Here is a 22,966-nt window from a genome sequence, read left to right as displayed (position 1 = left end):
TAAGTATCATTAGATTGAGCATGGATTATATTTTTTATAATAAACTTATTTAGAGATACAAATATTGATGGTATTTTCTATAATTTTGTAGTTAAACTTATTAAAAAAAATTGACTCATCGAAAAGCGAGATGTGCATTTATTTTGGGATGGAGGGAGTAGGTATTTAGTATATATCGCAGTGGGTCTCTCTCTACAATTAAATGACTGTAAATCCTTGTTTAAGAAAGAAAATCAGTAAGGTTCTATTTGGATGTTGGTATTCAGGCTGAGAAATTGAATTGGCCTAGAAGGAGAGGGACTTAAATATTCGGAAAGATTAACAAGATATGCTATGGCGTCCTTTTTTGGAGTGGGATATGTTATGGATAGATTTGGAACAAGCAATATCTTACTATTACTAAATGAGATTTTTTTTTGGAACTTCTATACTAATCTTCACGCTAGTCTATCAACCAATTGCTCTCACATGGGCTAGAATACCTAAGCATTAGCCATTATTTAATACATCCGACTAATAAAAAATTACTTATATTAAATTATAAGTTGATAAACATATCAATTGTTGATCAATAAGCTTTTTCATTCATATCCGTAGTTCACCTTCAATATGATTTAAAACCTTAGCTTAAACTATGGTAGCTCTTAGCTTGTTGTAGCTGATGTCATTAATCTAAATTTTGATTTTCAAATATTAGTTTTATTGATTCCTACAAATTTTTTATGCTCAAGTTAATTAAGTTGAAACTCTTGCTTTTATTGTATCTTTTTTAACACTTTTTTTTTTTTTGAAAATAAGAACGTTAATTCATTAACTACACTCTTAAGTGTTATGATGGTGTAAATAATCATTCAAAACCTGCACTATGTTGCTTAAGATTAGTGGTAGAGCTTGAAGAAAGATCTAGGATGGGTAGCAAAACTAATATCAAGGAGATATTAATATTTAAGCCTTATAATGAATTATTGACTATTTATTTCAAAGGAATCTTAAAGGCCAAGAAGATATAACCACTCTTGGTCTATACTTTCTCCACTTCTCATGTTGTTTGGATTTTCTTATCAAAGAATTATATATATGCAGTAATGGTTATACTATCAATATAGATATGTCAAACATTTTAGTTAAATTGATAAATATATCTATAGTAAGAAACATTTTAGAGACACTAAGAAAATATTTTTCAAGATTGTTGAACATAAGACATATGTTTATCCCATCCATGCATGTATAATTAGTCTACATAATGGCACAACATATATGTACTTTAATTAAATATTAGTAGAAGTGGATAATGTAGAAATATATATACTCTATGGGATATTTTAGGGTAATGTAGAAATATATATACTCTATGGGACATTTTAGGTTTTTAAATAATTACAGAGATAATAATTTAGATGCAAAATTAAAGGGGCTACTTATATTATCTATCATAATAGATACGGTGCCTAGTTGGATGAAAATTTTAAGTTTACTCTAGATCCCGTTCACTAGTAGAGAACAGACCTTTGATCCTCGGTCAAAATGGGCTCTAATCCCGGAATTTTTTGCGCCCGGGACTACAAATACCTTTAGTCCCGGTTGGTGGCTCCAACCGGGACTAAAGGTCCCTGCCCAACGGCTACTGCGCCAGACAGAGGTGGCAGGGATCTTTAGTCCCGGTTGGAGCCACCAGCCGGGACTAAAGGTATACTTTTACTCCTGGTTGGTGGCTCCAACCGGGAGTAAAGGTCTACTCCCGGGCCATGGCTGCGCCCGGGGTTGGAAAGTTACCTTTAGTCCCGGTTGGAGCCACCAACCGGGACTAAAGGTCCCCCCTTTATATTCCGGCCGTCTCCTTCCTTCCCGAGCCCGAGCTCAACACATTTTGAAGCTCACTGCAGTAGTGTTCTTGCTTCCTCCCTCCCTCCATTGTTCCTCCATCCATTCTTCGATTCCTCCGTCGATTTCTTCGATTTCTTCGTCGATTCTTCAGTTGTAAAGGTTACCAATCTCATACTCTCATTTTTCACCATTGTCTTATCTCATTTTGTTCACTATATATATATGGTTCTTTATTGTGGTTTTTTTTCATTTGTAAGCAATTTGAGCTTAAAATCACTTCAAGCTTGCATATTTACATGAAAGAAGGTTAAAGTAGCTAGTTGAACTTGCGGACCGTGTTCATCTCGGCGACCATGTTCTCTGCCGAGCGGTAACAGACGTCAAGGAGGAGCTTTGATTCTACAAGGGAGAGTGGCAACGGTCGTGGAAGACCGTGTTCCCTTCCTCGTAGAATCGGAGCTCTTCCGTGGCAAGTACGATGCCGTCCGGTAGAGAAATGCTCGCCGAGATGATCACGTAAGCAAGCTCAACTAGTACGGAAGATTATTTATTCATATGTCCCGATATCGTCGCAGTAGTCTGTCAATCACCGTACTTTTTATTTTAACTTTTTATGAAATAAAAACTTAGAAAATAGTTAGAAAATTATAGAAAATCCGTACTAGTTGAACTTGTGGACCGTGTTCAGCTCGGCGAGCATGTTCCCTGTCGAGCGGTAACGGACATCAAGGAGGAGCTTTGATTCTACGAGGGAGAGCGACAACGGTCGTGGAAGACCGTGTTCCCTTCCTCGTAGAATCAGAGCTCTTCCTTGACCAAGTACGGTGCCGTCCGGTGGAGAAATGCTCGCTGAGATGATCATGTAAGCAAGTTCAACTAGTACGGATGGTTATTTATTCACATGTCTCGATATCGTCGCAGTAGTCTGTCAATCACCGTACTTTTTATTTTAACTTTTTATGAAATGAAAAACTTAGAAAATAGTTAAAAAATTATAGAAAATCCGTACTAGTTAAACTAGCGGACCGTGTTCATATCGGCGAGCATGTTCTCTGCCGAACGGTAACAAACGTCAAGGAGGAGCTTTGATTCTACGAGGGAGAGCGACAACGGTCGTGGAAGACCGTGTTCCCTTCCTCGTAGAATCGGAGCTCTTCCTTGACCAAGTACGGTCCGGTGGAGAAATGCTCGCCGAGATGATCACGTAAGCAAGTTCAACTAGTACGGATGGTTATTTATTCACATGTCTCGATATCGTCGCAGTAGTCTGTCAATCACCGTACTTTTTGTTTTAACTTTTTATGAAATGAAAAACTTAGAAAATAGTTAGAAAATTATAGAAAATCCGTACTAGTTGAACTAGCGGACCGTGTTCATTTCGGCGAGCATGTTCTCTGCGGAGCGGTAACGGACGTCAAGGAGGAGCTTTGATTCTACGAGGGAGAGCGGCAACGGTCGTGGAAGACCGTGTTCCCTTCCTCGTAGAATTGGAGCTCTTCCGTGGCCAAGTACGGTGCCGTCCAGTGGAGAAATGCTCGCCGAGATGATCACATAAGCAAGGTCAACTAGTATGGATGGTTATTTATTCACACATCCCGATATCGTCGCAGTAGTCTGTTATGTGTGTACACTCCCATTCTTCTGTTAATTTGCGGAAATATTATGTGAATTACTTACCTGCCGCAGTAAAAGACGAGAACACAATGACCATTAAAAATATCATTGTTTAGAGATCTAGATAATTTTATAGTTTCTTAATTTTATTTGTTTATAAAAGGAGAAATTTATAGTGTATTAAAAAATGAGTATAGAGAGTAGATGGCAACTGCTTCTGGGTCCTCAGCCTCTCATGGGTTTCCAAAGCGACTTAGGCCGGGCCTCCCTCTCATTCCATGCGGCAAGTGTCGTGATGAGACGAAGATTGTGATGGAGTACCGAGTGAAGAAGGAGGGTCCCAACAAGGACCGTATCTTCTACAAGTGTCCAGATCACAATGTAAGTTATTTTATCGTATTTAATGATTATGGTTAGTTTATACCTATTTTCATGATGGTTGTGATTAAAGTTCTAATTTTTTGTTTTAATTTCAGTGGAATGGAGGTGGACGATGTTCAGGCTTCTACTGGGAGGAAGAGTATGTTGAACTCATGCAAAAATATCTTGCACAACAGGCAGATACGGCGGCTAATGTAGCAGTGATCCAGCCGAAGAAGCCCAAAGATGTTGCACAATCGGGGGATCTGTCTGTTTTAGTTGAGATTGGTCGTGAAATCCTAGTGCTACTGAAATGTATTTTAGCTTTAGTTCTTTTAGTGGTAGTTGGGATTGTCTACATTGTAGCGATGCTTTCATAAATTTGTATCTTTTGTGGTGGCACGCATGTTGTATAAATAATTAATTATGATCTAGGTTTTAATATGGTATTTATGTCATGTAATGCAGATGAGCCATCATTGGATGTATAATGCTGATCGCCGCTCCCAAGAGTTCATTGACGGCGTGCATTCTTTGTTACGTGCGGCCGAGGCAAACAAACGCGACGGTTTCATGTGCTGCCCATGTGCCATATGTAAGAATACGGTGGAATATCCTTGCTCAAGAACTCTTCATTCACACTTGTTCAAGTCGGGTTTCATGCCAAACTATATTTGTTGGACAAAGCACAGAGAAACCGGTGTTGTAATGGAAGAAGGTGAAGAAGAACAATGGGACGACAATGATATTATTCCCGATGGTGCATGCTTTAATGATACTGCAATGGGAGAAGCTGAAGAAGAGGTAGCCGCAGAAGATGAGCTGGCTGATGATCTTTCTCAGGTCATTCGTGACGCACAAAGAGAATGTGAAAGTGAAAAGGAGAAGATCAAGTTCGAGTGGATGCTAGAAGATCACAAGAAATTGTTGTACCCAACTTGTGATGCAGGGCAAAAAAAGTTGGGAACCACACTAGAATTGCTGCAATGGAAGGCAAAGAATGGTGTATCTGACAAGGGATTTGGAGAGTTACTAAAAATCCAAAAGAAGATGCTTCCGAAGGACAATGAATTGCCCGCCACTACCTACGAAGCAAAACAAGTTGTCTGTCCCATGGGGCTAGAAATAGAGAAGATACATGCATGTCCTAATGACTGCATCCTATACCATGGCAAAGAGTATGAGAAATTGGATGCATGCCCGGTATGCCATGCATCGCGGTATAAGATCAGGCGAGATGACCCTGGTGATGTTGAGGGCGAACGTCCGCGGAAGAAAATCCCTGCCAAGGTTATGTGGTATGCTCCTATAATACCACGCTTGAAATGTCTGTTCAGAAACAAAGAACATGCAAAATTGTTGTGATGGCACAAAGAAGACCGTAAGGTAGACAATATGTTGAGACACCCTGCTGATGGGTCCCAGTGGAGAGCAATCGACAGAGAATTCCCGGAGTTTGCAAATGACGCAAGAAACTTAAGGTTTGCTTTAAGTACAGATGGTATCAATCCTTTTGGAGAGCAGAACAATAGTCATAGCACTTGGCCTGTTACTCTAAGTATCTACAACATTCCTCCTTGGTTATGCATGAAGCGGAAGTTTATTATGATGCCTGTGCTCATCCAAGGCCCGAAGCAACCTAGCAATGACATTGATGTGTACCTGAGACCACTTATTGACGAACTTCTTATTTTGTGGAATAAAGAAGGTGTACGTGTGTGGGATGAGTACAAACAGGAACACTTTGATCTGCGAGCATTGTTGTTCATAACAATCAATGATTGGCCTGCTCTAAGTAATCTTTCATGACAGTCAAATAAGGGATATAATGCATGCACACACTGCTTCGGTGATATTAGAGGTGTATTCTTGAAAAAATGTCGAAAGGTCGTGTACCTTGGCCATCGTCGATTTCTTCCTCCAAATCACCCCGTAAGAAAGGCAAGCATTTTAAAGGGAAGGCAGACCACCTGACCAAGCCTCGCAACCGAACCGGTGAGGATGTACTCGATATGGTCAATGATGTGAAAGTCGTCTTTGGAAAAGGACATGGAAGCCAACCTGTTCCAAACGACGCTAACGGTCACGCACCCATGTGGAAGAAGAAGTCCATATTTTGGGACCTACCCTATTGGCAAGTCCTAGAGGTTCGCAGCTCGATCGACGTGATGCACCTGATGAAGAATCTTTGTGTGAACCTGCTAGGCTTTATGGGTGTGTATGGAAAGCCTAAGGACACATTTGAAGCACAACAGGACCTGCGTTGTTTGAGAGAAAGAGACAACCTGCATCCAGAGAAGACAGATGATGGACGCCATTACTTACGTCCTGCTAGCTACACTCTAAGCAAAGAGGAGAAGGAAATCATGTTTGAATGCTTAAACAACATCAAGGTACCATCTGGATTCTCCTCGAATATAAAGGGTATTATAAATGTGCCAGAGAAGAAATTCTGTAACTTAAAGTCCCATGACTATCACGTTCTCATGACGCAATTACTTCCAGTTGCATTAAGAGGAATTCTACCTCCAAATGTACGTCTAGCCACCGTGAAGCTATGTGCACTCCTCAATGCAATTTCTCAGAAGGCAATTGATCCAACTGATCTAGCTAAACTACAGAATGATGTGGTTCAATGTCTCGTCAGCTTTGAGTTGGTGTTCCCTCCTTCCTTCTTTGATATTATGACACACCTCCTAGTTCACCTAGTCAAGGAGATTTTCACTTTCGGTCCTGTGTTCCTACACAACATGTTCCCCTTAGAGAGATTCATGGGAGTCCTAAAGAAATATGTTCACAACCGTGCTCACCCAGAAGGAAGCATCGCCAAGGGCTATGGAACAGAAGAGGTCATTGAGTTCTGTGTTGACTTTATTCCCAACCTTGACTCGATTGGTGTTCCTAAATCAAGACATAAAGGGAGACTAAGCGGAAAGGGGACACTAGGGAGGAAAACATATATTGGTACGGATGATGATTATTTCAATAAAGCGCACTACACAGTTCTACAGAACTCCTATTTGGTAGATCCGTATATTGAGACACACAAGGATCTCTTATGATCCGAGTTTCCAGGGAAGACTAAAGCTTGGATTACACGTAAGCACATGGAAACTTTTGGCGGTTGGTTGCGAAAAAATGTCAAGGTGATGAGAGCATCCATGAGCAACTATATTTATTGGCTATGCAACCATCATGGCATATCATCACATACAAAGGGTACGAGATAAATGGGAACATATTCTACATAGTAGCCCAAGATAAAAGGAGTACCAACCAAAACAGTGGTATCCGCATAGATGCCACAGACCCGAATGGGAATAAGCAGACATATTATGGACGCATAGATGAAATATGGGAACTAGAATATGCACCTACTTTGAAGATCCCATTGTTCAAGTGCCAATGGGTCAAGGTGACCGGAGGCGGGGTAATAGTAGACAATGAGTATGGAATGACAACAGTAGACCTTAGTAATATTGGGTACAAAGACGAACCATTCGTCCTTGCCAAGGATGTGAATCAGGTGTTCTATGTCAATGATATGTCTACCAAACCAAAAAGAGGAAAAAACGATAATGACTCAACCAAAGAGCCAAAGTGCCACATAGTTCTTTCAGGGAAAAGAGTCATCGTGGGAATTGAGGACAAGTCGGACATGTCAGAAGATTATGAAAAGGATGACCGAATTCCGCCATTTAAAGTGAACAAAGACCCTAGCATCTTGGTAAATGATGAGGACACTCCATGGTTACGACACGATCATAACCAAGGGACATACGTAAAGAAGAAGTTCACTGCTGTGCCCACTTGATGATATAGTGATTTAATGTAGTGTGTGTTGGAGATATTATATAATAATTGTGAATTCAGATGTTTATTATGTCATGTTTCAAATTAAATCAATGTTTGATTTGGTGGGATTTCTCTCTCAAAAAGGTAAATTAGGATATTGAGTGATGAAAAATTAAAATATTAACGTTAAAATGATGTGAAAACAAATTTCCTGTCCAAAACCAATAGTTTTAATAATTTTAATTAAACACTACATTTTTGCATTAACGAAATAATAAATATTAGTTACATTATGTTTTATAATTGTAACAAAAAATAAAAAGTTAGGTTATAGATTTTTCCTATGTGCAATAAAGAAAAAGAAAATCCATATGTTTAACAAAATAATTTTATGGCTTTTATTTAATTTACTATGTATTTAACAAAAACTATTGCATTTCTATTGTATTTAACAAGACTATTGCTTAAAACAGGCGGGAAACGAAACTGCAGGCCACCTTTACTCCCGGGTGGGAAGCCCACCCGAGAGTAAAGGTGGGCTGCAGTTTCGTGGCCCGCCAAAAAAAACCCTTTACTCCCGGTGCGTGTTACCAACTGGGAGTAAAGGTATACCTTTACTCTCGGTTGGTAAGACGCATCGGGAGTAAAGGTACCTTTACTCCCGGTTGGTAATACACACCGGGGGTAAAGAACCTTTACTCCCGGTGGGGGGATGGCACCGGGAGTAAAGGGGTATGGCCTATATATACCAGGGCCATCTTCTTCCTTGCGTTCTTCGCCGATTCCTCTCCCCTACGCCCACGCCACACCGAGGACGCCGCCGCCACCCCACCCGACGCCGGTCGTCACCACCGCCTCGCGCGCGTCCGCGGTCCCCACGCCACCCCGCGCGCCGACGACCTCGCTGCTGCTGCCCGCCCTAGCCCAACGCGCGCCAGCCGCTGCTTGGTAAGTTAATTTCGTCATTAGCGTCGACGACCTTGCTGCTGATGCGATCTTGAATGTGTTTCGTCATTAGCGCCGATGACCTCGCTGCTGATGCGATCTTGAATGTGTTTCGTCATTAGCGCCGACGACCTCGCCAGCCGCTGCTTGGTGTTGTAAAAATGTGTACCGCGCGCCGACGACCTCGCTGCTGATGCGATCTTGAATGTGTTTCATCATTAGCGCCGACGACCTCGCTGCTGATGCGATCTTGAATGTGTTTCGTCATTAGCGCCGACGACCTCGCCAGCCGCTGCTTGGTGTTGTAAAAATGTGTACCGCGCACCGACGACCTCGCTGCTCTGCTGCTGCTGATACGAACTCGCTGCTTGGATGTGTACTGTGTTGTAAAAATGTTAAGTTCGTCGTCCGCGAGTGTGCACAAGCAGCTGTTGTCGGCCACCAGGCCATTCCTTAACGACGACGACAAGCGTAGTCTTCGTCATTAGCGCACGTAACCGACGCATGTCATCCAGCGACACCAACGAAAATGGCAAATTAAGCGTACGACGATACAGTGGCTAGTCACCATTTATCTTTAAAAATAGTTACAGATATTACGATTGATGTTTCAAGTTACCACCATAAATCGATTTATAAAGACGGTTGGTATATCACCCTAAAATTGATTTGTAGACATAGTTGGTAATAATGTGACCGGTCTCAAAAAGAAATACAACGCAATGAAGTTCATAACCCTTTCAAGTTAGATTAAGAACTTTCTATTGAAGTTGTTGAGCTAGAAGACATGTACAACCTTTACTTGATGATATTTTCAATTAAAGTAGTATATGGCCCCAAAATTATGCTTTAAATTTTTTAGTTTTTCAAATTCAATTTTAAAATGTACATTCTTGCTGTGATACCGAATAGATCTGAAATGTAGAAATTTGTTCTCCTAAACTGAAAACATTTCTCTTTTGAAAGTAGAACATTGTTTCACGAATCTAGAACATTGCCTTTGCTCAATACAAGAATTTTTTCTATCTTCATAGATCAATGTTTGTTAACGAAATTTTATCCAAATATATTCATGTAGGGTCTTTTTTTGAAGAATTTGTTGTAGGATATATAATGGTCAAATAGGAACTCAATTTGGATACCCAGTTTGTAAACTAAGCGTTTTTTAGTTTATAAAAAATATCATATGTGATGATGTAAGCAGTTTTGATTGGACTTGCATGCATGGCTAATGACAATTTGGGCCACAAGAAAGAAAAGTCCAAAAAGAAGATAAATTCTTATCATTTCGGAAATAGTAATGATTATATTAGCAATAAGACACATATACTTACATTTCATAATGACTTATACTTACATTATTAGCATAGAATTTTCACCCATGCGTTTCTATGTATACCGGCCACCGGCCTCACGTCATCGTCGTCAGCACACCGGCCACCGCGCCGACACGTATATATACATCATTTGTATTCATATGCATGTATATATACGTCGCGGAGCACCGCCGCCCTCGTTCGCCCATGCGTTTCTATGTATACAGCGGAGCACCGCCGCCCTCGTTCACCCATGTGTACAGACATATATACGGCGGAGTGGAGCACCGCCACTCTTGTCACACCGCCCTCTCTCGCGGCCTAGTCAATCAACATTCGTATTATCGTTATCATTAATGCTAAACAATCACACCAGGGCGAACCGCGCTGTTGATGTCACCGACGTGGTTCGCCCTAGTCACCGACGCAATTCGCCCTCGGCCATTTATGTATAGCCCTAATTCGCCCTAGTACCGACACAGTTCGCCCTAGTGTGACGAATTGCATCCATGACCGAGGGGCAAGATTTAATAATGCATATTGTTCGTAGATTTTACGCATGTAAGCAAAGATTTGACGTACTATATATTGGTTTTGTTTTTTGAAGCTAGATGGCCGACCCAAGAAACATGGATGAGGTGGAGTTGATGATGAATTTGATCAACACTGGCACTCAAGTTGCCGGCGATGATGGTGCTAAAAATAACGTGCAAGAGGATGCAGATGACGGGAGTCAGTACTTAGCTCTTGAACAAAATGAGCAACAACATATTGGCCAAGTATATATTTTTTATTATTAGCTATATATATTATCATATGTCTTATGTGTGCTCATGACATTAAAAATAATGTTTATGTTTTGTAGCCCTCTGGATCGACATCAACAACTACAACGAAGAGTAAAAATGTTCGAGGTCCCAAAAAGCCATTGGAGGGCCGCTTCATCATCTCGGAGTTCAATGTGGATACAGGAGAACCGGGGGGCCGAATAAAATGAAATTTGTGCACCACTGTGGTTACCTTGTATGGGACCGGCTCCCGATTAGTACCCGTGAATGGAAGAAGAAGACCAATGCTCCTCATATCAGTTTTGTCTCCGATCGTGACAAGACGTTAATTTGGAAAGATGTCTTGGTACATTTCACGCTCCAAACAGATGGTTATGATGATATAATTGATGGTGATGAATTGAAGGAGCGAGTTAGGGATTGGGCAATGAAGAAGATGGCCACCCAGTTTCAGACTTGGAAGAAACACCTATACACGACGTATGTCAAGAAGAACATAGCACTAGATTTTACTGTCCCAGGCCCGATCTCAAAGCAGAGGCCCTATTGGGATGAGTTTGTACAGTACAAGACTTCGGAAGAGGGTGTGAGTCGGGTGATAAAGAACCAACGTAATGCCCAACAGAAGACATACCACCATAACTTGGGATCAGGTGGCTACACGACTGCCATTAAGAAGTAGAACAAAATGGAAGCAAACCTTCTTGCCAAGGGTATCAGACCAGAATCACTCGAGTGGGGAGAACGTGCAAAGAATTGGTTTTTCGCTCATGGGGGAACACTAGACCAGGAGACAGGGAAGTGCGTTTATGGCGCAAGACTGCAAGAAGCAGCAGAAAGATTGTTTTATGCTCAGAGAGCTACTGCTAGTGGTGCGTTCAGGCCCAACAGAGAGAAGGATGAGCTGACATACACCATCAGGACTATTGAACATGGTGGCCGAACTAGAGGCAAAGGAAGTGTCTTGTGGGAGCATGGATTCCCTTAGGACAGACCTTCCTATAGAAGCCGCCAGAGAAAGAAGGAAGAAGAGGCACAGCGGCTCCAGAGGTTGGAGGAAGCGGTGCGTGAAGCATAGGAGCGGGAAAAAAACCTTGAAGCGAGAATGCAGGAGGAAATCAGAAGGCAAGTGCAAATAGCAGTGAGTGCAAGCAAGCAGGCATCAGAGCTAGGAATCAACATTAGCCAATCTGTTTAGTTGAAAAGCAGCTGCGCTTCCACGGAGATACCAAATCAAGGGGACACAGGACTGCGCTTCCCTATGGATGACGTCACTGAACCTTATACAACGTGTGAGCTACACATTCCAAAGGGGAATTCCACAATCAAGGTGGCTATCGGTCTTGTTAATCCTATCGACCGAACCAAGACACCAAGGATTCATGGGAATATAATCCAAGAAGGATATGCTACCATCTTGGTAGATAAAGCTGAAAAAGGTTTTAGTGATTTGCCTCTTGACATTCCTGGAGGTGATGGCGAGAAGACTCTAGGAGAAGCGGAGAAGACATTCATTCTATGGCGCAAGCGCTACATTATCATTCCAGAGATGTCGGCTCCACCTCCTCCTGAACTACCTCACCATAGGTACGTGCGGATGAAAAATACTACATCATTAATTTGTATTGGCTTAAATAATTAACAATCTGCTCATAATAATATGTCATTCCTTTTTTTTGTAGCAGATCCTCCCCCAACCTAAATCCAATTGTTCAATCGCCAGATCATCATAGTGCTCTGTACGATGACATTGTATTGGAAGGCGAGGCTGCATCAACACCATCTCCAAGGAGGTCTCCAACGCCGCAACCGCCACCTCCAAGGAGGTCTCCAACGCCGCTGCCAACACCTCCAAGGAGGTCTCCAACGCCTCCCCCGCCCCCGCCTACCAAGAAGCCTAGCAAGAGGCCAGCCCCTCAAACGAAGAACCAGTCCCCGCCTGCAAAGAAAGCCACCGTGAAACCAAGGGCTATTCCCAAAATAATATCTAAAGAGAAGGAAGAAGGAACTGATGCATATAAAAAAGATATGTCTAGATTCTATGACAAACTTAAAAAGAATCAAGAAGCAAGGAGAAACCCGGAGAAACCGTACTTCTTCGTAGCTCCAGATATTCTAAGAAAAAGGGTGGCTTCTTACCAGCAACAACAGCGGGAATCTCGTAAGCCATCCAAATCAACGTTATCGGACTATGACCGCACTCTCACCAAGTCAATTGAGGCGGCACAGAAAAAGAAGCGGGCAGGGAAAGGAGTTGCCCAACTTGGACAACAAGCACACCAATCAGTCCCCCCGCTAGTTGTTGGTAATGAATATGGTTCGAATTTAGGATTAATGCATCAGGCAAACATACCTCCGGATGTCGATTTGGATCACCTTGGTGAATTTATTGATGAGACTGGTCTCGACCTTTACCAGATGTTTGGTGATGGAAACATTGAGAGTACGGCGGAGGTTGATATTTGGAAGAAAAAATTTGTACTAGGCCAGAGTCTATACAACCCTTAAGCCTTATCTGATCTGGGGACGCAAATATACCTGCTAAACAAGTGGTACATACAGGTGTCTACCGGTGGAGACTTCTGCATTGGTGTCAGAATTAGAGACGAACATTGGTTCCGTGGCGATGATGTTATGTATGTTGACTTTGCAGAATTTCATCAACTATGCCACCTGACCTCTCTGGACAAAGTTATCATTAGCTGCTATTGCCTGTAAGTAATAATTCTTTCAATCTATTATTAAACTCATCATATGTGTGTATATGCATATAAATTATCCTAACAAGTACTATATATATGTAGATTTACAATGACAGAGCTCAGAAAGAAAGGCTGCAATGAAATTGGTTTTGTTGATCCCCATATAATATTCAAAGACCCAATTACTCCAAAGACTAATTGGAAGTCTGAGTCAGAGAGTAACCTCATGAACTTCTTAGTGAACCAACGCCACAAGAAGGATATACTCTTTCCCTATAACTTCAAGTGAGTGTTAATAATGTCGATCATCCTTAATGGCTCATATGTTGATTCTAGTTAATTAATGAGTGTTATGCGTTATATCCTATAAACACATGCAGCAATCACTGGATATTGATGGACATCGATCTGGTGAAAAGTCACTTGATAATCTATGACTCGATGAGAAAACCACAACAAGACTACCAAGATATGATAGATATTATCCAGAGGTAATTTTGGGATCTCTAGCAACTATATATACACACACAAACATGATGATTAACTATATCTGATGACGTGGCAAATTTTTTATTGGATAGTGTTTGGAAAACCTTTATTGAGAAGCAACACATGGAAAAATGCAAAGCGCCACTGAATGTAATTCCTCTGAAAGTAAGTCCCCTGAATCGCATCATCTTTATTAATTAAACATATAGCTTTCACCGGATCACCAGATTGGATGACAAATCTTTTTCTCGTAAAGTGGTGTCTGAGGCAGGAACAGGGGAACAACTACTGTGGTTACTATATTTGCAAGTTTATCAAGGTGGTCTCCCAAAAAACTCCTACAGAGAGACTCAAAGTACGTTAAAAATACACTATATATTCATTTAATTATTATTATTGATTGTGTTACTATGTCTTTATATATATATATATATATATATATATATATATATATATGTACATATATTAATTTATTTTGCTTTAATTCAAACCTGTAAACTCGATGGTTGGAGGAAAAGGTCATACGGCAAGACCAAATCAAAGCAATTCAAGAGTCTATAGCCGGATTTTTTAATGAGCAGGTCATCGATTCCAAGGGCGAGTTCTACTTCGACCCAACACTGCCATGGAAGCCAAGCTAGAGGATGAGAGGAAACTTGTTATATCACAACAACTGTAATGCAATCTTTTTGTAATATATGCACATGAAATAATATAATGTAAAATACACATATGCATGCATGCATGTAAATATATATATGATGCATGCATGCATATATATATTTTTTTTCTATGCTTGAATTGTGTGATTTAATATGTTCATTGTGCTTGAACCGAAACATACTATACGCGCGTATAAATGTATAATTAGCAGCATACAATACGACTTCAAAAAGAAAAAAATGAAAAGAAAAGAAAAAAAAACCTTTAGTCCCGGTTCGTATTACCAACCGGGACTAAAGGTGTCAGCCATCGTGGCATGTCAGGAGGCACCTTTAGTCCCGGTTGGTGTTACCTACCGGGACTAAAGGTCCTCCTTTAGTCCCGGTTCCTGACCCGGGACTAAAGGACCCCCTTTAGTCCCGGATGCTTGCTCCCGGGTGGGGAACCGGGACTAGAGGGGGTTCCCCACCGGGAGTAAAGCTCGGTTCTCTACCAGTGGTTTCTTAATGGTATATGTGGATAGTTTGATATATATAAAGTCATGGGTCATCTTATGCTGATTTACACAATCACAAAGGTAGGTAATTATTTAAAAAATGTAATAGATCAAATGGTTATTATTATTAATGGTGATTGGAGTCTAAAGAATTGATGGCCAAATTATTTTTAAATTTTTGTGAGACTTTCTAGGATTTATTTGTTTTCTAATGGTCCTCATGAGAATTAGCATAGAGGCTCCAGTAGGGACCACTAGTTATGAACTTAGTTGAAATATAAGCTTCTTGTTGCCTTTCTATGATATCATGAAGCTATAATTTAATTTTCAACTTTTAATCTAGTTATTGCAAATTTTATCCACATGTTAAGTTAAAACTCTAGTGTTTATTGTATTTTTAAAAAAATATTATTATTATTAAAAATATTATAGGTCAAAATTGTTCTTACAATGACATAAATAGCCGTTTCAACTTGCACCGAGGCACTCAACATGTTGAATTTATTATGTCACAAATTGTATGTGTAGTAGCATTGTTTTGTAAAACATATAGTGTTTAAGATAAACTAGTAATATTGATATGACATAATGTTTTAGTCAAAATGTATGGTTTGTGCCAACAACTAGGTGGAGATAATTCTAAAACTAGGTTACATCAAAACCACATTTTAATGGACCTCTCAAATTAAATCCAAATTATAGGCCACCATTGAAATCCAAAAAAATCTTACCCCGGAACCTCGTATATACACACACATACACATAACATTCATATGTCTCTTGTATAGCTACTCCATATATGCACATAGCATCTTATTTCATATCTACAATCATCCGAGTCACAAGATTTGGCATGGTGCACTACTCTTGCGAGACGTGAGCAATGTATTATTATTTATAGTGTGAATTTCTTGTATTTTGCTACAATAACAAAAAAAATTCTCATAAGCTGATTATCACAAAAGGGCAGTTGTTCCTCAATCATGTATAGATAACTTGTTCAAAGATGAATTCACAATCGGTTTGCTCCAACAGTTGTGGAACTCACAATTTTCATATATAGATAACTTGTTCAAAGATGAATTCGATGAGTTGTTCCTCAATCATCACTTGACTCGTTCCAGCAGGAATAATCCATGATGTGACAATCCTACTATAATACACAGCTTGTCTTGCACAATTGCGCTAGGAACAACTGACAAACCAAATGCTATAGGTTTAAGTCTAGAAAATTACACCATGTGACCACATATGCTACGTACATTGCTACTTATAGTGTAGTCCCGGCCTCCATATATTTTGATCAGAGAAATTTCATACAAACTAGATTTCAACTCTTAATTTCTCTTATAATATGCTACCATTTGCTAAAATATCAATATCATCCCAGAGACACTTTGAATGCAAATTAATTGATCGATTCATGTTTTATGTTATAAATTGTATATAGTTAAAAAAATTGTTGGTCAAAGTTTATAAAGATTTTTTTTCATGTATACGATACACATCTTTCTAGAACGGAGGGAGTATATGAATTGTTGAATGTTTTAGACACATGGTGAATGGGGTCTATAGAAATTAATTATCTTTATTTGCTGGCCACCTCGTTGGTTAATAGTAATAATAATAACAAAATGTGAAAGGGTCGTGACTGGAACCATTTTATTGACAAGATGTATAGGACCATACATAGGACAAAGATATATCGGAGGACGTAGTTCATTCCGAAAAGATCCTAACCGATCCTATCGTGAGCTATAAGAATGCTAAATAGCTTAGCAGGTGATCTTGAGCAACGGTGTGTCCGCGAACGGGCCATTTAGCACCCCATCGGCGATGATGCTGTACGCCTTCTCCGTCATGTGGACGCCGTCCCAGCTCGCGAACGTGCCCGGGTTGCCCCAGACCTTCGCATCCTTGTCGCACCCTTTCTCCGTGTGGTACCGGCCGTCGCCGCCGCAGCACGCGACCAGAGGATCATCGATACCTGTCATCACGCCCCCATGCAGATCGAAGACAAAAAGAGAAAAGCAGATTCACACAACTGATGATTAGCTCTCTGTAGCGCAGGACATGATTATTACTAGTAAAGAATCATATCATCGATGACTTAATTACCGTAGTTCTTGGAGTTCTGGACGAACTGCAAGGCGGCGCCGAAGTTGTCCGCGAAGATGATCTGAACGCCGGGGTTCTGCGACCGGAGCCGGGCGACCTCCTGCTGCAGCAGCTGGTTGTGCCTCTTGGAGAAGTCGTTGAACCAGACGAGGCAGCCGTACTGGTCGTAGTCCGAGCTGGTCGTGCTCTGGAACGTGGCCAGGTACTGCGGCACGCAGCCGATGGGGAAATTCCCCGGGACGAGCACCGTCGTGGCGCCGAGGTTGATCACCTCCTGGACGGCGGTGCCGATGTGGCCGACCACCTCCGGCATGTACTGGCTCGGCGTGTCACGGGAGTTGCGCGCGAAGAACCAGAAGTTGTAGTCGTTCCCGCCGATCTCGCCCACTACCACCAGGGACTCGCCGAGGACGCTCTTCGTGGCGTCTGCATGCAAATGATCGATCGATGTGGCACCAAGCTAAGTTAATTTGATACGTAGAAGAGAATGGACGAGGTGTACATGCATGTGTTTGTGCTTAATTACCGACTCCCGGTGCGATCCGAGCGAGCACCTTCTTGAAGGACTGGAGCTGCAGGTCCAGGTGGGACGGCGACGGCATGGTGAAGTTGTAGTTGGTGCTGTAGTAGTCCGGCGACAGACCTGTGGCCGCGAGCACGGCGAAGTTGGCGCCGGTGGGGAACGGGGAAGTTCCCTCCACTACCCCAGATCTGGACATCACTGTCGGTTCAAAAAACTCTTTCACTGTCGGATTTTGAACCGACAGCGGCATATCGACAGTGATGGGGGTTGACATCACTGTCGGTTCTTAAAAACCGACACTGATCTGTAGAAAACAGTGTCGGTTTCTGGTTCCATCCGACAGTGTCTAGTTGAACGACACTGTAGGTTTGTAGTCCCAACCGACAGTGATGGTTGCTTCAAGAGTGTCGGTTCTTGGCTCAAGTCCACTATATAGAAAAAGGTTTTTAGGGGCGGCTGGTAACCCTCAGTAGGGGCGGTTTTGCCAGCCGCCCCTATGAAAGGGTGGCTAAAAATCACTGATTTGTAGGGGCGCCCCTACAAATTGATTTGTAGGAGAGGCTGGATATTGAGCCGCCCCTACAAATCAATTTCCAGAAACCACGAAAAAGGGGTAAAAATAGTAATTTTTTTTTAACCGAGGAGGTCCCCACCGGCAGCCACACACACCCTCACTCTATGGTTGCAGCATTTTTTCATGATTTTTGCACACTTTACGTCGGTCGGGATTCGAACCGGCGACCTCTCTCTCACACGCCATCTCCTCTACCACTACACCTCACATTCACTTGTGTCCACAATCCATTTTGATTCCCCATGTATTATACAAAACTGAGCATAAATTGATTGTTTGAGGCCCTAAACTAATTCAAATGAAAAAGTTGTCAACTACAAAGTTTTATAACTTTTCGGGATCTACAACTTTCATTTTGGTAGTTTCTCCATCCGAGGTCACTTATAAAATTTGAATTTCAAATAATAGAAATTCGAACGTAGTTTTCCATGACAACATGGTTTCAAATGAGAAAGTTATCAAGTACAAAGTTTCATAACTTTTCAAGATCTACAACTTTCATTTTTACTGTTTGTCCATCCGAGGTCGTTTAAAAAATTCAAATTTTAAATTTTTTGAAATTTAAACGTAGTTTTTCTTGACAAGATGATTTCAAATGAAAAAGTTGTCAACTACAAAGTTTCATAACTTATCGAGATCTACAACTTTTATTTTGGTTGTTTCTCCATCCGAGGTCGTTTACAAAATTTAAATTTCAAATTTTAGAAATTCAAACGTAATTTTACTTGACAAGATGATTTCAAATTAAAAAGTTGTCAACTATAGAGTTTCATAACTTTCCGAGATCTACAACTTCTATTTTGATTATTTATTCATCCGATATAGTGGTAGTAACATTATTCACAAATGTTACATATCCCTCTTATTGTTTATGAAACTATAAGAGAGATATGTAAATTTTGTGAACAATGTTATTACCACTTTATCAGATGAAGAAATGACCAAAATAAAACTTGTAGATCTTGATAAGTTCTGCAACTTCTATGTTCATGATTTTTCATCTGAAATCAAATAGTATTCCAAAATAACGTTTGAAGTTGTTATTTTTTGAAATTCAAAATTCAAATAGATAAAACACGGTCACATAAAAAGATGGATAAAATAATAGTGTTAAGAACACAATAAATTGATAGGGCATGATTTTAGAAAATTTTAGAAAAAAAATCATCAAATTTGAAGTTAGTATGAGGGAGAAAGACTAGTTACAAGTTTTAGCCAGAGATTAAAAAGAGAAATCAGAGTTCTTCAATAATTTTAAATTTTAATTTCAAATAGTATTTTCAAGTAGTAAATGATCTCAACTGAAAAAGTTGTGAACTACAAAGTTTCATAACTTTTCGAGATCTACAACTTTTATTTTGATTGTTTCTCCATCCGAGGTCGTTTACAAAATTTGAATTTTAGTGCTTAATTTTTAATACTCGACGTCTATTTGTAGAGGCACTTCAATATTGAGCCGCCCCTACAAATCCGATTTGTAGGGGCGGCTGGATATAGAGCCGCCCCTATAAATCGGGCTATTTGTAGGGGCGGCTGATAACACCGGCCGCCCCTACAAATCCATTTGTAAGGACGGCTCATTTAGCAACCATTTGTAGGAGCAGCTCAATATAGAGCCGCCCCTACAAAAAAAGCAAAGCGTTGCTACAAATCATTTTTGTAGCAGTGAACCCTTCCTGTTTCCTTTACAAGAATCTCATAATCCACCGCACAACATAGTTCAAATATGTTTTTATCCACTAGCATTTTGCAAATCCACTTGTCATCCTGGGAACTTCCAGATCTTGAAAATTTTTAATACAAATTTAATCATGTAAAAAGAAATGAGCTAGTTCCTGCCTAGATCGCCGTGGGAGGAAATGCAGGCCGTCTCAACAATTTCATGGGTCCTTGGACAAGCAAGCGGCGAGGACCTAGCAATCTAATCTTTTAGTGCCTGTTTGGCATGGCTCTAGCTCTAGCTCTAGCTCTGGCATCAGTTTCTGCAGAGGAGCCAAAGACATTGTACCAACCACTTTAGGAGGAGGATCCGTTTTGTGGTGATAGTAGAGAAGTTTGAGTTGTTTTTTGGGTTAGAGGAGCAGCTGCAATTTATAGCTCATCCTCAAGTACCTTGACTCCTCCGGAGGAGCACTAAAGAGGAGTCATGCCAAACAAGTCTTTAATATGACAATTAAAGTGTATATTACTACTAACAAGAGTTAACTTGCAACATATTTTGCAAGTGCACGGGAATAGCTGAATAGTGAAATAGGAAGCGATCACAAACTGTCGATTTGTTGATAACCGGTAGTGTTTTGCAAGACCACTGTCGGTTCGTTGCTAACCGGCAGTGATAGCCCATTCGTATTTTATTGTTTTATAATTGATTTTAATTTATATTTTTTCGTGGAATCAGGTTTCGCTTTATATACGCTACGTGGACGATAGGTCCATCAATATTAAACATTACAAATGTTACGGTTACAGTTTAAATGTTCTTATCCAGATCTCGATCACTCAAAATAAAAAAGAAATGTTCTCGGACTTCATAGATTGTGCAATGTTTCTCAGACTTCTTACAATAATCTAGCGAACCGCTCTGGGCCATACTGGTCCTTGTACCTCACGGATTGTGCAATGGAAAATACTCCATCTTTTTTCAATACCTCGGCTAAGATGAATTTTGTGATCTCCGATTGCAGTGCGACGATCTCCATGTCTAACAGCCTTTGGTGGTTATATTTCTTGCGCCGTCGTTCAAAAAAGATGATATCCAAAGAGGAACATTAAATCATTTTGTTGAATTATTAACAGACATAAATGAAATGGGGATTATACACACCAACTTATCGGCTTCTTCCGATTTCCCGCCGATGTAGCGAAGCATTGCCCATATTACATAAAACCCGCATTCATTGTTTCCCGTCGGCTGTGACAGATACTTCCCCTCCATTTCTACAACCTTGAATGGGACCGACGTCCCACCGATATGTCTTCTTCGGATACTGAGCAACATTAAAGGGAGAAACATTAGAAAGCGGTATGTGTTATTAAAAAATAATATGTTATTAGGATCGCTTACTAATTCAGCACTACCACCAGTGCATTCAGATGATGAAATTGTTTTTTCTTCGAGTCCCACACCTCGATCAGATTTTTGGCAAGATTGACACAAATGAAGACAAAATGGTTGCTAAAATCACAGAATCCTAATTATCGAATAATCTTAACGAAAAAAGAAGCATAAAATTAAAAGCCGAGAACACATACTCGTAGTTGTAGGCTAGAAGTATGTGGATTTTCTTCTTCATCGTGAATTCGTCGAAAACAACAATCAATCTCTGTTTCATGTCTTCCACATCACATCCATAGAGACCTAGACATGTCCTCTTATTGACTTGCAAGGGGTCCAAGAAGCCTATGTAATCCCATTTGTTTGTTAGAATGCAAAATTTTGCTATACACCTACATAAAATCATGGGAAGTGCTCAAAAGTTAACAATTTGTCTCGAGAGAGTAGTTAATTGTAATATCGTGCGTGTAGGGTACTTACATAGTCCACAGCGTCAACATTTGAATATCGAGAGAGCGTTTCTGGTATAGCTGAAACAAGCACTCCCACTCGACATCGAACTTCTCTTCTTTAGGATAATGAAAAACATATGGCAAACTGATAATAACCTCAAAACCAAAGTCGTCCGTCTCTGTTGCTTGAGCCATGTAATATTCATGCAACTGGTGCATATATGTTGTCAAATTTTTATACTCGTCATCGGGAACCAAACGATTGCCCCTTTCATACTTCATTGCCGGTGTTCTCGTCCCTTGTACATCATAATAGATGTTCGCGGCCTCTTTCATGGTTAATCCTGGGTTGTCTTCGACGTACTTCTGTATGTTCCTTAAATCTTTATTGTCTATTTCTTCGTCTCTTGTGGTAGCGTATTTATTCTGTGTTTGCCTTTTGAATTCAGACTTCAACAAATATGAAGGCAGTGAGGCACAAATATTGAAGAAACTAACACAATCTTCCTTCGAGATGTGTGCTGTAAATTTTTCTTTCATCAAGGTGGTAACGCTGCCACTGAACGACCTTTTTCTTTTCTGTTGGTCCACTTTGGGAGCATTAGTGACCGAATCCAAGGACCTTTTCTGTGACTGCGAGGATGTCCTTGATCTTGTTTTGGGCTGAGGTGGAGGAGGAGGTGGATGACGACGAGAGTTTTGTTTTCCCGGCGCTGATGAAGATGGAGGAGGAAGAGGAGGAGTCTCTTTTCTTGGGGCTAATGAAGATGGAGTCGGACGAGAAGGAATAGAAGGAGACCTCTGTCTTTTCGAAGGTGATGGCTCCGGATGAGGAGGGGAGTGATCTCTGTTGGGAGATGGTGAGTGATCATCGCGGGTGGGCGAAGACTCGCAGTAGTCCTCATCATCAGAGGACAATTGATGGTCAAGCTTAATGAAGCGCTTGCGCCAGGCCACTTGAGAGCCCTTGTGTTGACTAAGTTTTCGCCTATCTTCTGCTACGGGGTACTCAATGGGTATCTTGTTAAACTTCTTATTAAGTATTCTGTTAATGGTGATGTGAGCGTACCCCTGTGGAATTGGGCAGCCATTAATTGTCCTGTCTCCCGCAGGCCAGGCCTGGCCAAGCGCCACCTTGTCCTTTGTCCATTCCTGACGGATGTACAACTTGATATTGACAGGTTCAGTGATGTCGTCCACTGGATGAGGCACATTCGCCTCTTCTTCATCGAGCGGGGTCGATCCACAG

General features: G+C 40.9%; 1 pseudogene; it reads right to left on the bottom strand.

Moving 5' to 3' along the window:
• Positions 1-16,770: 16,770 nt before the first annotated feature.
• The window catches only part of LOC136454932 (GDSL esterase/lipase At1g28600-like), a 58,031-nt pseudogene continuing 51,835 nt past the window's right edge, over positions 16,771-22,966 (bottom strand).

The sequence above is a fragment of the Miscanthus floridulus genome, chromosome 5 (genome assembly GCF_019320115.1).
Source record: "Miscanthus floridulus cultivar M001 chromosome 5, ASM1932011v1, whole genome shotgun sequence".
Classification (NCBI taxonomy): Eukaryota; Viridiplantae; Streptophyta; class Magnoliopsida; order Poales; family Poaceae; genus Miscanthus; species Miscanthus floridulus.
Note: the sequence above shows the minus strand (reverse complement) of the source record. Positions and strands in the feature narration are given on the sequence as shown.